Raw genomic sequence first — 17,114 nt, 5'->3', positions numbered from 1 at the left:
ATTTCATATTACCTTTTTTTAATATATCGATTTCATTTTTTATTTTATTTTTATCATTTTCCTTTTTTATTCATTTTAATTTATTTTTTATCGTAATCCTTTCAAAAGTCCCAAATCTTATTTGGATCTCATCTGAGCCATATGTGACTAGGCATATGGATTTATACTAAATGGCCATTGAAGCTTAAAAATCGGGTTTAATGTAGAGCCCGTTAATTAAAATATGCCCAATCATGTTTAATTAAGAAAAACGAAATTAAAACATGAATTTAAGATCAAAACAAGTTTGACGTAGGAATGTTTTGGAAGTAAGGAAAAATAAAAAGACACAAGGCCAGTAGGCCCAAAACAACCGTACAAGAGCAAACAAATTGCCTCTGCCAGGGGCAATCACACGCCTTGGCAGAGGACAGGAAAACAACATCCAATGGACAGTAATAGAGGGTGCCGCACGTATAAATAGAAAACAGTAGAAAAAATGGAAATACCTCGAACGATTTTAAGAAAAAATAGGAAACCAAAAAAAGGGAAAACAAAAAGCGAAAAAGAGAGGAGTTGTTCAAGAAAGGAGAGCAGAGAGAGGGCATGCCGTTTGAAAAGGAAGGAAAATAACCATTTTATAGTTAGGGTTTAGTGGAGGAAAGTGCTTGAAACGACATCACTTTGAAGCAAGCTAAAAAACCATCGGACGGTGTTGCAGGAGAAGAGGGTTGGAGATTTTGGAGCGGGTCAGCTGAAACCCACTTTGCAGCAATCCCATTGCTATCCCTTGGAGTCGGGTTAATCCATTGGCCCACTTAAAGGTCTTGCTGAATCTTGGTTTAGACAAAATCCCAGCTAGGTAATGGATTTCTCTGTTAAATTTGGTTTGGTTTTTTCTGTTGGGCGGGGTTTCGGCTTATTAGATGTGTTTATTATTTTCAATTGGTATTTTTCATTTAATGTGTGAATGCAATAACGTTTTGTTTTAAAAAAAATACCTATATATAATGATCAAATAGGATAGTCGGTTATATGAAATAATATGTGTCTATATAGACCATGAGAAATAAAGTAGATATTAGTATAGAAAAGAAACATTTAGTAATAATGAACAATGGCGAATAATACTGTAAACTATATAATAGAAAATGCAATATTATTAGCTCAAAAATAGAAAAATATAATACTCTTTAGAAAAAATAGAATATTTATGCTTTAAAAAGAGGAAAAATAAAAATGTAATGGTATACTATTAGAATTGGGCCGAAGATGGAATTTTGGCAAGGGACGTAAAAGGTTTCAATCTCGAACTATTTTTCCTAGATGAAGGATTAAATTAAAATCCTACCTGAAAGATGGGAAGGTTTTAAATGTATGTCCTAATATCACCCAATTCAAATAACTCATTCCAATTAAAGTTTATAAAAATAATAAATATAGAAAATAGAAATCAAAATTTAATTTTAGTATCTAATTATGGGTAACAAAATTAAAAATCATAGCAAGAAAATTTAATTTAGCACAATGGCTAAGTAAAATAATATCGAGATCATTGCCCATTATCATTACATTTTTTAATTGTCATTCCATACATTTCGGTTTTATATCTTGCATGCGAATTAAGGTTTCGATGATGAGATCTTTTTAGGAAGTTTGTAAGGATAAATTTTCCCGAAAAATTCTCCAGGTGAGAATTTGTTCTCAGATTATCCAGAATGACGGGAGGATCCGAGACACATTTCCAATACAAAACTTTGATTCATATTTAATAGATTGTAATATGCATCATGACACGCAACACCTATTCTATGCACAATTGCTAATCTTGATAATGTGATTTTTCCAAGAGACTTGTAAGGATAAGTTTCCTTGGGGAATTCTCTAGGTGATGTGACATTCTTGAATTTTACTAAAATGATGGGAGTATCAAGGAAATGGCCTCGATAAAAGGTTGTCAATTGTGATAATTAACTATGAATTTGCATTCCATTAACACGCCTACATACAAACAATGGTCTTGACGATAAGATTTCTTTGTGAAATTTAAAAAGATAAGTTTCTCAAGAAATTCTCTAGGTGAGAGAGCAATCTTGGATTTTACCAAAAAGATGGAAGAATATGAGGAATGCTTTTAATAAACGATTATAATTCGTATTTAATAAATTGAATTCTGTAACATTCATCATCTTTGCATTTCTTAATCATCATGCATATTTTATCTTCAAAATAAAGTTCCAATGATGATCCCAATAATAAGATTTTTTTGAAAAATTTGAAAAGATAAATTTCTCTGATAAATTCTCTAAGTGAAAAGATATTTCCGTATCTGACTAAAAAGATGGAAGAATTGGGGAAATATCTTCAATATAAAGATTATCATTCTTAGTCAAAAATTAAAATAGGATTCAAAATGAAAAGAATAATGATTAAGGAAAAATACATAAGAATAAAACTAAAAATAAAGTTACAATAAGATAACAAATGATTATTTAGAATTGTTCGTTAAACAGGCGTCATGGTGCTGCTAATCTTTCTTTGCATAACCGTACTTCTAAGCTCAACTCCAAATTTCGTAGACTAGGTTTTGTTATTTAGATGAACCTAAAATCAATTTAAAACCTCATCGAATAGAATATATTTCATAGATAGCCAATCATACTTAGACAAAAAAGATTAATGACAACTCCTTAATATTTTATTCTCATCGAGGTGGACGGGTTCCTAAACTCGCATGTAGTGACATTACCTATTACCATGCCTTTGAAAACCTAGTCTTATATATTACCTTCCCAAATTGACAAGCCAAATAAAAACGATAATCTAAATCAAATCGTAAATTTTGGTTTCTATCTTTTTTTAAAAAATCAAACCAAATCATATTATTATGAAAATCAAGTTAAATCAAACTAAAATATAATAATTTAGTTTGGTTAATTTGGTTTCTTATTCTATTTTAGGATCTTACAACTAAACTTATAATTTTTTTTCACAATTTTAATATTTTAAATAAATTAAAATTTAAGAACTCCTAATTTATGTCATCAACAACTGTTGAGCATAAAACATCAACAAATATTTGCTTATCTGATCTTGTTTTCTTATCCATCCTTTCTTATACCTTTTGTCCTTAATTTTTTTTTTAAATCATGCAATCTCATATAACAATTTTATCACTTTACACAATATAACTATAGAGATCAAGCTCTCAATCTTGATCTTGGTGAATGCCTAGTCATTAAAACTTCTATGCAAACACTCGTCTCCTTCGAGGTCGAGAACTTCAAAACCATAAGTTTGCCAACCTGACTCTTAAGTTGGTATTTCGTCTCAAGTTTACTTATTCAATTAACTTTATGCTTATATTTTATAAATGGCTTATATAGGTAGATTATTAGAATCAATAAAAAATATAGACAGCATGTGTCACGGAAGAATTGGACCAACTTGGTGGCTATCTTTGTGAGTGATTGGAGGTGGCTAAAAACAATTTGTGGGAAATATGAGAGGGTTTTGGATGCATTTATCTTTAAGAAGAGATCCATAAGGGTGAGAAATTTTAGGTTTGTGAGGTATAGATAGGATGTGTCACGGAAGAGAAATCTCAGGATTGCAAAAAAACTTGATAACCTCAATGTTGATAACCCAATGATTAAGATTAAGAGAAATTTAAGGGAAAAACATGTTATATATGTTGTGAAATATAATTTTAAAAAATAATTATGAAAGAAAAATATTAAGAAAGTAAGACTCGTTTTTTTTATAAATGAATTGAGGGAGGATTTGCAAGCTAATAGCTCTTTATCTAAATAAAATTACAAAATAAAAATAATATTAAAAAATTTAATTTAGATGAATAATATTTAAATTAAAATTTTATTTTAATTTAATTTAATTTACATCTTAAAAAAAAAGTATTAAAACTCTGATAACTACACATTCTAAATAAAGACCTATCCTAAATCTCGACAAGATAATGGTGATTCTCATTTGTTTTAATTTTTAAATAGTTGAACTTGGGTTGGGTCAAAAATCATTCATTGATTAGCCAAATTTCTGTTCGAGATCGTGAAAAGATTAGTGGATAGCTGAGAAGCAGCTCAAGAAGTTTTATATTTAGTGCCGGAAAATTTGTTGAAGTAGTGGAAGTGGATTCAGGGACTGACACTTGAAGGGATTTTGCGTTGACTTGCAACAATTTGTTCGATGGGTGGTGGAAGGAAATTGGGTTGGTTTGGTTTTTGGATCTGGGTTTTTGTTTGGGTGGGTTTTTGGACTTTTCTTAAATTTGAATTTGATGTGTTTGAGGCTTTTTGGTTGGGGTAAGAAAATTCAAAAGAGTTGAGTTATTTTAATTGGGTTGATTTTGGATGTATATCATATGTGCCATTAGTTTTCTTCTTCTTAAATAAAAAATATATTTATTATTGAATTAATTTAAATTAATGATTATAAATTTATGTAGACAATAATAAAACGGAGAGAAGAATATAATTGTTTGGGTAAAAATATTTTATTATTGAATTAATTTAAATCAATAAAAAATTATGAACTTAATAATCAATAATAAAAGAAAGGAAAATAGAAAATAAATAAATCACTATAATAAAAATTATAATGATGACAAGCATGAATTTAATTAACAAATACCAACGGAGAGGCAAAAAATAATTTTAGCTAGGGATCGAAATTGAGACATCAAAATAAAATATTATCAATTTAAGTTAAACAATGATGAGAAGAAGAAAAGACAAAAGAAAAAAAAGTATAGTTTGGCATAATTGGAAAAAGATAAAGAGTGGCACTATTATGAATTGGAAAAAAGTAGGCATGACCAAATATGCATTTTTCTAGAATTTTCTTCTTCGGTTCTTCTTACGTATGAATTGGTGTGGTCTATGGAGTGATTGACCCGCAAATGTATTTGGAGTAGAAATTCATTTGCTTGAATTGACCTTTTACCATAAATTGAAGAACAGGTCAGGAGATTGGACTAATTACAGTGTGTCCAGTCATGTTCAGGCCAAGAAAATGAGAGAGAGCAAATTAAAGTCTTGGTCTGAGATTGGACTATTGAGAAAAAAAAGACAAAAATCTTGTCTGAGATTGGATTTTTTTCTTTGATTTCTTACTTTCGAGTTTTGTCCTTAAAAATTGTTATAAAATAAAAATAAAGAGTTTAAAACAAAATCATACTAATTATACATTCAAGTTATTTTACCTTTATTTTGCATTTTTAACACCAAAATTTTTGTAGTTATAAAATTGAATTTTATCTAATAAATATAGGATTTGTTTAGTGTGTATGTTATAAGACGATGAATAAGATAAGTGAACGGTATTAGATAATATCATCTTATTGGCCGATGGTGGGGGGAAAATGAAGGAGGACAAAGAAAAAGGGTGAAAAAATTTCAAGCTAGCTAATCAAATAATGACACTTGCCATTTTTTGATATAAGTTTTAAGGATAAAATGGAACATGTAAAGCCTTCATCATACTATTGTATGGATTAATAATAATATCTGATTAAAAGTGACAAATAAGACCATAGATTTAAATGTAATTGTCTCATATAAAAATAAGGTTATGCATGCATTTTTTATTTATAAATTTAAAATTTGAACATTTTAATCCTTTCAAAATTTTTTACTTTGGTTGCGAAATGTACTTTTTAAGTAAATGGTCGCAATATAAAAGAATCTTTGATAAATTACTAAAAAATTTAAAGTCAATGAAAATTGAAATTTTCATTGATTTAATTTTTCAAATATCAAATAAAATATTATCAATTTAAGTTAAATAATGATAAAAAGAAGAAAAGGAAAAAAAGAAAAAAGATATATTAAAAAAGCATAATTGATATAACTGGAAACGGGTCAAGAGTCACCATCGTATGAATTGAAAAAGGCAGACATGACGGAAAATGAATTTTTCTTCTTCCGTCGTAAGAATTGGCTTGAATTGCGAAAGGTCTTTGGAGTGATTGACTCGCAAATATATTTGGATTGAAAATGCATTGGCTGGAATTGACCTTTTTCGCATCAATTGACTCCCAGGAATGACCGGCAAAAAATTTTTGGACGTCAACACACTTTCAAGTTGAAGAAAGAGTCAGGAGGATTGGAATAACAGCTGGTCCAGTCTTGTTCAGACCCAGAAAGTCAAAGAGAGCAAGTCATGTGGTCTGAAATAATTGAACTATCGAGAAAAAAAAAAAAGGCAAAAGTCTTGTCCGATATTGGGTATTTTTTCGTTTGGTTTCTCACTTTCTAGTTTTGTTCCTTGAAAATTATTATAAAAATAAAAGTAAAGATTTAAAACCAAATTATACTAATTATATATTCAAGTTATTTTACTTTTATTTTGCATTTTGACCACCAAAATTTGGTAGTTAGAAGATTGAATTTTATATAATATTTACAGGGTGTGTTTGGTGCGTAAGTTGTACGATTATAAACAAGATAAGTGAATGCTATTGGATAATATCATCTTATTTTGTATTTGTGTTCAAGGATTAAGAGTAAAATATGATAATTTTTATATTATACTATGTTTGGTGTGTGTAAGATTAAGAATGTGATAGGATGTCACGACCTGGAACTCCCATCGAGCCTGTGACAACCGTCGCGAAGTCTCGTCAGATATTTTTTATCCCGAATGCTGACCGAAACCTCGCAAGGCTTTCGTATCAGTTTTCTTACCTCCCTTGTGATCGACAGTAACTAAAATCGTGTTTTCAAACGATTTGGACCATTTTCTCATCCAAAAACAATGAAAATTTATTTCTACCTTACAAGGGTAGTTTAGTCATTTTTATTTTTTTTTCGAAAATTTTGAAATCCGTAAAAAATGTAATATGTAAGTGGAAACACATATTTCATGATTTAAATTAAATTTTGAAGTCTAAAACATTCGTTTAAAGTAAAATTATAGCTATTTGAATATAATAAAAATATTAAATAAAATATTTTATTTTTTTAAAACACAATATTTTCAAAGTCTTCCTAAAATAACTTTTGTAGCGTAAGAGTAAAATAAATTTATTCATATAGTAATAAAGATAATTAAAGTATGAAATTTCATTTACAGTGATACGTGGGCCCCTAACTGACCAAGAAGGTGTTGGGCTACGAACCCTTACTTTCTAGGATCCGAGATTAATTCTCGTCTTAATCAACTATCAACAAACTGTCCTGAGCCTGAAAAATAGATAGGAAGAGGGGTGAGATTACATAATCCCAGTGAGTAAACAATTACCATTAAAAGCATCTAAAGCCAAATAGACGGAGATAATATAAAAACGTTATTTCTCAATAATATTCGTAACGCAAAATTCGTTTCAATCTATACCAAACAATTTATTTTCATCAAAAATTATCGGCTTATGAATTTCTTAAACTTGGTCCCTGCTAGAATCATTCTCGCAGGTACCTTTGTCAAGGTATCCCATTGAGACTGCCAAGGCTGTTAAATGTCCCATACCCATAAACATGTTTTCACATCTGACACACAACCGTTCCTTAGCGTTGGTTGAGTCTCACTTTCATGTGGTGGTCCGAATGTGAGGTGCACTCAAATCTTACCTCAGGAGATACATTATCCAACATCTCGCCCCGGAGGTAAGTATATAATTGGGTTACCGTGCCCTTCTCATAGGCAGTCTACGGAAACCCCTACCACTGCAGTGATCGTTTAATATGCCACCAGACCCATAAAATTTTCAGTAGCATAATATGGCGAATAAAATTTAATCCAATCTACCAAGACCAATCCAAAACTGTTCATATATTTCATGCCAACCCTAAAAATTTAGCCATCATGCTACCATAGTGTCATAAGCCACAATTTCAATAACATATAAAATCATAAATTCAATATAGTCTCCATATACTCAATTTTCTCAAAACAATATTTGATTTCAAAACCAGTATAAATCTCATTTTTGTTAAAAAATATTTTAATTGGAAAACATAATATTTTATAATTTAAACTCACCATTCAATAAAAGCATCAAACAAGTATAATTACTCTAGATATTGAAGACGATAAATTGTCCACTCACAGTATTAGGAGTAGAAATACTCTTATTTTCAGTCTGCGAGTATAGTCCTTTACCCGTATCTAATGGCTCACCACCTAGCCATAATCCATGACACATATTCCAACTAAATTGTGTCTAACAGTCATAAGCTATTTCAAGCTCGATATATATATATGCATGATATGAAATGAAAAATGCATAGGTAGCCATCTAGACCCGGTATTGGCCTAAGTCGATTTTTCATCCGATAATTTGGCCAATGCGTCCAATTTCACTCCAACTTGCTCCATTTCTTTTCCAATCCCTCAATTCACCAAACACAAACTAATTAACACACAATTAGGCAAAATTTATCTTCACTTTTCTTCTTGGAACTTTCGGCCAACAATGGTACACTAATTCCGTGATTTTTCCTACTTAATTTTCTCTCCATAATTCATTAATTCCTACACCAAAAACTATTATTTCTTAATCAAATCACCTAGAATAACATCACATTCTTCCTCATTATTCACTTAGAGAATTCGGCTATTGATGGGCACCAAACCTTTGGTGGTTTTCTTCACTTGTTTTCATGCTACACATCATTAATCACCTAAAAACACTAACATACCTAAAAATCAAACCAATCCAAGATCATTCTCTCTCCATACTCATTTTGACCAGCCATGAATTCATCATGAAAGCATGCTTTTCAACCATGGAAATTAAGGGAAAATGCATAGGAAAAATAGTTCATAAACTAAAATCAAGAAATTGTACCTTTTTCCACTTGATTTTCTTGAAAATCCACACTTTTCTCTGGAATTTCTTTCCACCTAGGGTTTGTTCTTTTTTTTCCCTTTGTTTTCTTGCCAAAGCCAACCCTTATGAGAGAGAAATGGTGGTGTGGGCTGATTTTTATAGTTAAATAATATAACAATTTAAACTTGCCACATGGCATTCCATGATTGGTCCATTTTTTTAAATTCTTATCTTTTAAGCTTTAAATCTCCACCACACATTATTCAAGGGTCAAAAGTGATGATAGGTGAAGACCTTGTGCTGGAAAAATGCTCTGGAGGTGCAAAATTACCGTTTTGCCCCGGGAGTAACAAAATTACAATTTCACCCCTATACTCCAAATTATACCGAAATTAAAATTTTTCACTTTCTAAACCTCAAATCATATTCCAATACTCAAATCATACTCCAATAAGTCAAATGGGGCCAAAAAGAGCTTTTCTAAAAATTTTCATTTTGTCTCTAGGTGGCAAATGACCATTTTACCCCTAGATAATGAAAATTTCGGTTTGACTCCAAATTGATTCTCGAACTCCGAATTACCATTTTGAGTCATCTCTGAACTGTGAAACTCTTAATTTCACTTTAAAATTCCTATTTGAACTAGTTCGAGGCTTAATCAACTTAATGGTACCATTAGGGGCAATATCGTCTTTTAACGATTTCTCCAATGTCTTAAATATGCAAACATTCTATTGAGCATGTAAATGACGTCGTAATTATTTTATAGAACAGGGTTTGACATAGGATGACTAATTTTTTTCTATGATCAAAATTAATTACATTTTTCTTAAAGTTTATACATTTAAATTTATAATTTTATGGTTATAACTATAATTTAAAATTTTTAATAAATTTATATAATTATATTTAATTTTTTCAAAAAGAAAGAAACTTTATCTAAATGATATTTTCTCTATTGAGTTTTAGGTTGATTAAAATTCTATATCTTATTTGACAAGGATTCTTATTGTATATCAGGGGCTGAGCCCCCTTATGGCTCCCAAAATTTTAAATTTTTTTTACATACTATATAAATTTTTAAAATTTTTTTTATAAATTTTTTTAATGGCCCTCCAAAATAATTTTTTATTTAATGATTAATATAAATAAAGAATAACAAAATAATTTCATTTAAAGTTTTCTTTTTTTTTTCAATTTATATTGTTATTATTTATTTATTTATTTCTATTGTATTTACTCATATATTCTAAAGCTCTATAAATTTTCTTTCATAAATTTCTACGAACCATCAATCATATTCTTTTTTTTTTAATTATGTCATATGTGGATTCTATCTTGTACTTGTCATGTTCTTCTTTTTTTTGTTATATGAATTTTATTTTCTATGATTTTAATCTTTAAAAATAAATCAATTATTATGTATTTATCAAGTATAAGTTGCAGTGTTGCACTGTTACTTAGAATTTCATCAATATATCATTTTTTATTTAGAATAACCAATGCATTCTAGCATGTATGTTGCAAACTTTAAGTAACAATGATATACATATAAATCGATAGAATGAAATAATTGTATTTCTTTCAATACAATTTTATTTATTATATTTATTTTTAATGGTTCTCAAAATAATTTTTTATTTAATAATTAGTTTTAATCTTCAAACTGTTTGATAAAATTATAGTCATTATAGTTAGCATATTGCTAGTTTAGCCCAATAAATAAATTCTAAACTAATATGTTAAGCCTATCAAATTTACAAAAAAAAAAAAAGTGAGTCCACTAATCCAAACCCATTAAGTTTTAATATAAATCTAAGTCTATCATAACATATTATATCTTAACAGTGCAACATAATAGCCTATCATAATATATTATATCTCAATAATTCAATCTAGTAACCCAATATGTTAATTAGCAATTTAAGAGGTAAATAGAAAATAAGAGAAGAGCTAGGACATGCAAAGTGAAGAGGCAATTCATTTGAGTTTGAAAAATTATTTTCTCTTCCGCTCTTACACGCAAAGAGTGAGAGAAACTCTTTTTATAGTTCATTCAGTCATATATATAAATAACACAATCATTACTGTTAATGTGTATTTTTTTGTATGTTCAATGTCTTTTGAATTTTATTTAATCTTTTAGATGAGCGATAATTGAATTATATATAAAATTTTCTTTAACTATTTAATGTCTCTTTCTGTTTGGCCCCATTTTGAAAATGTTATAGCTCTGCCCTTGTTGTATACAATATTGAGTAGTTGTATGGTTTTAAATTTATTGTCCCATATTGAGTCCTAACGCCATTCTACTTTGATACTTTTATATTATAAGAGTAGGTCACTAAGGGTGAATAGTGCTTTGGAAGCCTTAAAAAGGGAACACCTTATAACTCTGATTTTTACTCTAGATGGAGTTAGAGTGGTGTGGATGAGTATTCTTGGGAGGCTATTGAGAATGGGTGTACAAGAGATTTTGAGTTTGTTTGGGAAACCATATATGTCAATTTATATTGTAGTTTAACTTATCAATAGTAGTAGAATAGTTTTACTTTGTGGATGTAGGGCCAAACCACATAAATTCATGTGTTTTTCCACTTGTTTGATTTTTCTAGATTTTATCTTTATTGTTTCTTGGATGATTTTCGTAACAAACTTGTATTAGAGCTTTGAGTTTGATAAATCAAGATTCAACAAAGATGTCGAAAGTTACAAGCTATTGAAATTCCACAATTAAGAAGTTTGATGGGAAAATTAGTTTCACGCAATGACCGAAAATGATGAAAGATCTCCTTGTGTAACAAGGTTTGATGCGTTCCTTGATAGAGATGGAGAAAGGGCAACTAGATGGCATGAAGCATGTTGAATAGGCAGAGTTGGAGGAAAGCTATTTGAAGCTTTGCATTGGGGATAACATGTTTAACCATGTTATTGATGAGGATTCTTCTCCAAGATTAGATTTATTTGGCAAAAAGTTATTTCAACAAGTTGCAGTTTAAGTGAAAGTTGTATGGCTTAAAAAATGAGGAGAATGGAGGCTTTATGAAATATATGAACGGATTCAACGAGATCATTGATCAGTTGAAAGAGGTCGACGTGAAAGTGAAGGAATGAGAGAAGGCACTATTATTCCCCACATCACTTGTGGTTGTGGAATCTCTGATTTGTGGGAAGGATACAATAATGTTAGATCAAGGAGGCAGAGATTTAGTTGACTCAACATTACAAGCATGGGATTTAAGGGTAATAAGTTTAGATCCAGCAGTGTTTAGTGTTTTTGATACAAAGGTATAGGCACATTTAGAGGGATTATCTTACAATAAGGGATGAAAGTAATAGGAACAAAGGTGAGTGTGTTTTCATTAGTAATTATGATGATTGTGCAATCCTAGCAATCTCAGAAGATATGTATGCAAAATTTTAGTTGGTATTTAGATTCTGCTTGTGTCATTCGCTTATACTATCAAAAGGATTATTTTGATTTACTTCAAAAAGGGATGGTCAAAAATTTGACTTTGGGTGATAAGTAAATAATGAGGGTCATAGGTCTTGGAATGGTGAAAATCAAAATATTTGATTGGGTTGCGCAATATTTGGGTGGTGTGGCCTATCTCCTAAAGATGCATAAGAATATAATATCATTGAGCTTATTAAACTCCGAACGATATGGATTTTCTACCTGTGGTGGAGTGGTAAAAGTCACACAAGGTGACATAGTCCTTAGGGGGAATTTGCATGGTTTGTATCATCTAAAAATTAAGGCTTGGAAGGGATAAGATTAGTGCACAAGATATGGTAGCTACCAAAGTGAGATTTCATTTACCGAGGAGGTGATGAAAGGTTCTCGTGGTGTAGGTGATCATGAAAGGACATAAAATCTTGTTGGTGAGTTGGAAGGGTTGTCGAGGTTCCTTTTTAAAGTCAATTAGTGCTATTGACTTTAAGGCTATATAGGTGCATTGGCCATTTGTGAAATTGAGTATTGAACCATGCTCGATTCAATATTGTGTAGTTGGGGTAATTGTTTTAAGGCTAATGGTTCGGAAAGTCATGTGCTTGGAGAGTTGTTTAAGGTGTTGGAAAGTAGGTGGAGTTAGAGAGTTGCAATTGGGTGCAACTAGTGAAACAAGTTTAAGGTGTTTGAATTAAGTCAAAGGTGGAGATTTGTTGAGTTTTAAGTTGATTAGAATTCTAAATCTTATTTGATTAGAATTCTTGTTTGTATACAACATTGAGTAGTTATATAGTTCTAAAGTTGTTGCCCACATTGAGTCCAAATCTCATTTTACTTTGGATTTTTATATTTTAAAAGTGGGTTTGTAGACTTTAGAAGAGTGAATAGTATTTTCGAAGGCTATTGAGAAAGGGTATTCAAGGGATCTTGGATTGGTTTGATAAACTATACATGTCAATTTATTGTAGTTTAATTTCTCAATGATAGTTGAACATGTAAATTCTTATGTTTTACATTTACTTGATTTCTTCTAGTTTTATATTTGTTGTTTCTTGGACAGTTTTCGCAATACTCTCTAATTTTCTTTCTTTTTTGTTTTCTCTTCCCACCGACTAAAGGCCAATTATAGGACTGTGAGGGTCAAAGCGGCCACAATTTGCTAGACATAGCCATTGAAATGGTCAACGCCATTGAATGGCGTGGGAGGATCAAGGGACCTCATTGCCAAATTTGGTTGCTCCTAGTGTAGATCAGATGACGGGAGTTCCAATCCAGCCTTTCCTTGGTTTGATCCAACATTGGAGAGGGCTCCAAGCATTTCGTTAGAGTTAATGTTAGTCCACGATGCGGGGAAAATGAAGGAGTAAAAAAAAAAGAGAAAAAAAAATATTTCGAGCTAGCCAATTAAATAATGACATTTGTCATTTCTAGATATAACTTTTAAAGATAAAGGTTGACATGTAAAGCATTACCATCCAATTTATGGATTAAGCATAATATCTAATTAAAATTTACAAATAAAACAATAGATTCAAATGTAATTATCTCCTATAAAATTAAGATAAAGCATGCATTTTTTTATTTATACATTTAAAATTTTAACTTTTTAGTTCTTCAAAAATATTCTTACTTTGGTTGTGAAATGTACTTTTTAAGTAATAGTAGCAATAAAAAAGAGTCTTTGATAAACTATTGAAAAATTTTCAATTAAATTAAAATTTTCAATGATTTAATATTTTAGTGTGTTTGATAACTCACTTTGGAAACCAATTAAATAAAATATTTTCATTTAAAAATTCAAAAACTTAGTAGTTAAAAGCATTAATGTATCCAATCAAATCTTATTTAAAGAAAAGTTTATCATTTAATTTGTCAAACCCTGCTTTGTAAAATAATTATAATGTCATTCACATGCTCGATAGAATGTTTGTATATTTAGGAAGTTTGAAAAATCGTTAAAAGACGATATTACCCCTAATGGTATCATTAAGTCGATTAAGCCTCGAACTAGTTCAAATAGGAATTTTAAGGTGAAATTAAGAGTTTCACAGTTCAGAGATGACTCAAAATGGTAATTAGGAGTTCGAGAATCAATTCGGAGTCAAACCGGAATTTTCACTATCTAGGGGTAAAATTGTAATTTTTCCACTTACGGACAAAATTTGAGATTTTGAGAGAATTTAGATCACATTTGACAAATTGGAGAATGGTATGAGTATAAGGGATGAGAAATATGTCTATGGGCAATTTTTCAGTTTTTGGGGTAAAAATGTAATTTTTGATTTTTACGGGGGCAAAAGTGTAAATTTCAAAAATTACTTCACCAAGACTTTGGATAAGTTTGAGAATTTTATCTAAGTTATGGATATTTTAAGGAATAATGTGTGGTGGAGATTTAAAGCTTAAAAGTTAAGAATTTAAAAAATGGACCAATAATGTAGTGACATGTGGCAAGTTTAGATTATTATATTATTTAACTATAAAAATCAGCCCACACCACCATTTTCTCTTCATTATGGCCGGCCATAGCAAGAAAACAAAGGGGAAAAGAAAAACAAAAACCTAGGGGGAGAAATTCAAGGAAAATTTGGTGAAAATTCAAGGAAACAAGTGACAAAAGGTAAAATTTCTTGATTTTGACTTGTGCTTTACCTTTCCCATGCATTTCCCATCATTTTTCATGGTTGAATCATGTGATTTGAGGATGAATTCAATTCTGGAAAAATGGGTTAGGAGAGAGAAACTTGTTAGATTAATTTGATTTTAAGTTATGTTAGTGTTTTAAGTTAGTTTAGTATATTTAGGAACAAAACAACAAGAAAAGAATTTATTTTCCTCCATTACCATTATTGGCCGAATTTTCTAGGGGAATATTGGCTGATGATCTTGATGTTTATTTGAGGAATTATGATGAATAATGATGAATTATGAGTTTAGAAAAATAATGGGAATTTTTGGAGTAAAAATACGAATTTTTACCCATTAGGGGTATTTTCATAATTTGCTATCGGGACTGATAATTTGCACCACACTGAGGGACATTAAGTCAATTTGGGTGCAATTGAGGTATAGAAACTGAAAAAAATTAATTTGAGATTAAATTGGACGCGTTAGTAATTTAATCGGGTAATAGACCGAATTAGGTTAGCACCGCATTTAAGCGGTAGTCGGATAAGTTGCATGTCATATCATGCATATATACCGAGCCTGAATTGATTTTATAATGGTCAAACATTGATGTGGTGAATTATGTATAGTACATTGTGGATAGGTGGTGAGCAAATTGCACTGGTAAAAGTACAGAAATTGTGCTTGAAGACTGAGATTAGGAGTACATCGACTCCTAAAACTGTGAGTGGACAATTTATCGTTTTAAATATCTAGAGTAATTATACTTGTTTGATGCTTTTATTGAATGGTGAATTTAAATTATAAAATATTATGTTTTCCAATTAAAATGTTTTTTAATAAAAATGAGATTTATACTGGTTTTAAAATAAAATATTATTTTGGGAAAATTGAGTATATAGAGACTGTGTTGAAATTTATGATTTTATATGTTATTGAAATTGAGGCTTATGACAATATGGTAGCATGATGGCTAAATTTTTGGGGTTGGCATGAAATATATGAACAATTTTGGATTGGTCTTGGTAGACTGAATTACATTTTATTGGCCATATTATGCTATTAAAATTTTTATGGGTCTGGTGGTATATTAAACGGTCACTGCAGTGGTGGGGGTTTCCGTGGACTGCCTATGAGAGGGGCACGGTAACCCAATTATATATTTACCTCCGGGGGAAAATGTTGGATGAAGTATCTCCTGAGGTAAGATTTGAATGCACCTCATGGTCACTACAGTGGTGGGGGTTTCCGTGGACTGCCTATGAGAGGGGCACGGTAACTCAATTATATACTTACCTCCGGGGGGAGATGTTGGGTGAAGTATCTCCTGAGGTATGATTTGAGTGCACCTCACGTTCGGGCCACCACGTGAGAGTGAGACTCAGCCAACGCCAAGGAACGACTGTGTGTCAAATGTGAAAACATGTTTATGGGTATGGGTCATTGAACAGCCTTGGCGGTCTCAGTGGGATACCTTGACGAAGGTACCCGCGAGAAGGATTATGGCAGGGGCCAAGTTTAAGAAATTCATAAGCCGGGAAATTTTGATGAAAATAAATTGTTTGGTATAGATTGAAATGAAATTTGTGTTATGAACATTATTGAGATATAACGTTTTTATATTATCTCCATCTACTCGGCTTTAGATGCTTTTGATGGTAATTGTTTACTCAATGGGATTATTTAATCTCACCCCTCTTCCTATCCATTTTTCAGGCTCAGGACAGTTTGTTGATAGTTGATTAAGACGAGAATTAATCTCGAAGTTGCATCATAGGAAGTAAGGGTTCGTAGCTCTACACTTTCTTGGTTAGTTAGGGGCCCATGTGTCACTGTAAACGAAATTTCATACTTCAATTATCTTTATTACTATATGAATAAATTTATTTTACTCTGACGCTATAAAAGTTATTTTAGGAAGACTTTGAAAATATTGTGTTTTAAGAAAATAGAATATTTTATTTAATATTTTTATTATATTCAAATAGCTATAATTTTACTTTAAACGAATGTTTTAGACTTCAAAATTTAATTTAAATCATGAAATATGTGTTTCCACTTACATATTACATTTTTTCGGATTTCGAAATTTCAAAAAAAAAATTGACGAAAATGCCCCTGTGAGCTAGAAAATAATATTTTATTGTTTTGAGTTGGAACCAACTTATATTTTCTTGAAATACGAGATTTAATAACTGTCGCTCACCGGGGAGATGCGGAAGTTGATGCTAAGCCTTGCGGAGTTTCGATCGGCATTCGGGGTAA

General features: G+C 30.5%; 1 long non-coding RNA gene across 1 annotated transcript; it reads left to right on the top strand.

Annotated features, from left to right (window-relative positions):
* The first annotated feature begins 14,744 nt into the window (after nucleotides 1-14,744).
* Nucleotides 14,745-16,674, top strand: LOC148762875 (uncharacterized). The gene is made up of 3 exons (XR_016026334.1): nucleotides 14,745-14,841; nucleotides 15,493-15,572; nucleotides 16,566-16,674. It is a non-coding gene; the product is annotated as an uncharacterized LOC148762875 (long non-coding RNA).
* The last annotated feature ends 440 nt before the right edge of the window (nucleotides 16,675-17,114 follow it).

The sequence above is a fragment of the Theobroma cacao genome, chromosome 5 (assembly GCF_053813885.1).
Source record: "Theobroma cacao isolate CCN51 chromosome 5, ASM5381388v1, whole genome shotgun sequence".
Lineage (NCBI taxonomy): Eukaryota > Viridiplantae > Streptophyta > Magnoliopsida > Malvales > Malvaceae > Theobroma > Theobroma cacao.
The sequence above is the reverse complement of the archived record's forward strand: the minus strand, read 5'-3'. Positions and strand labels throughout refer to the sequence as shown.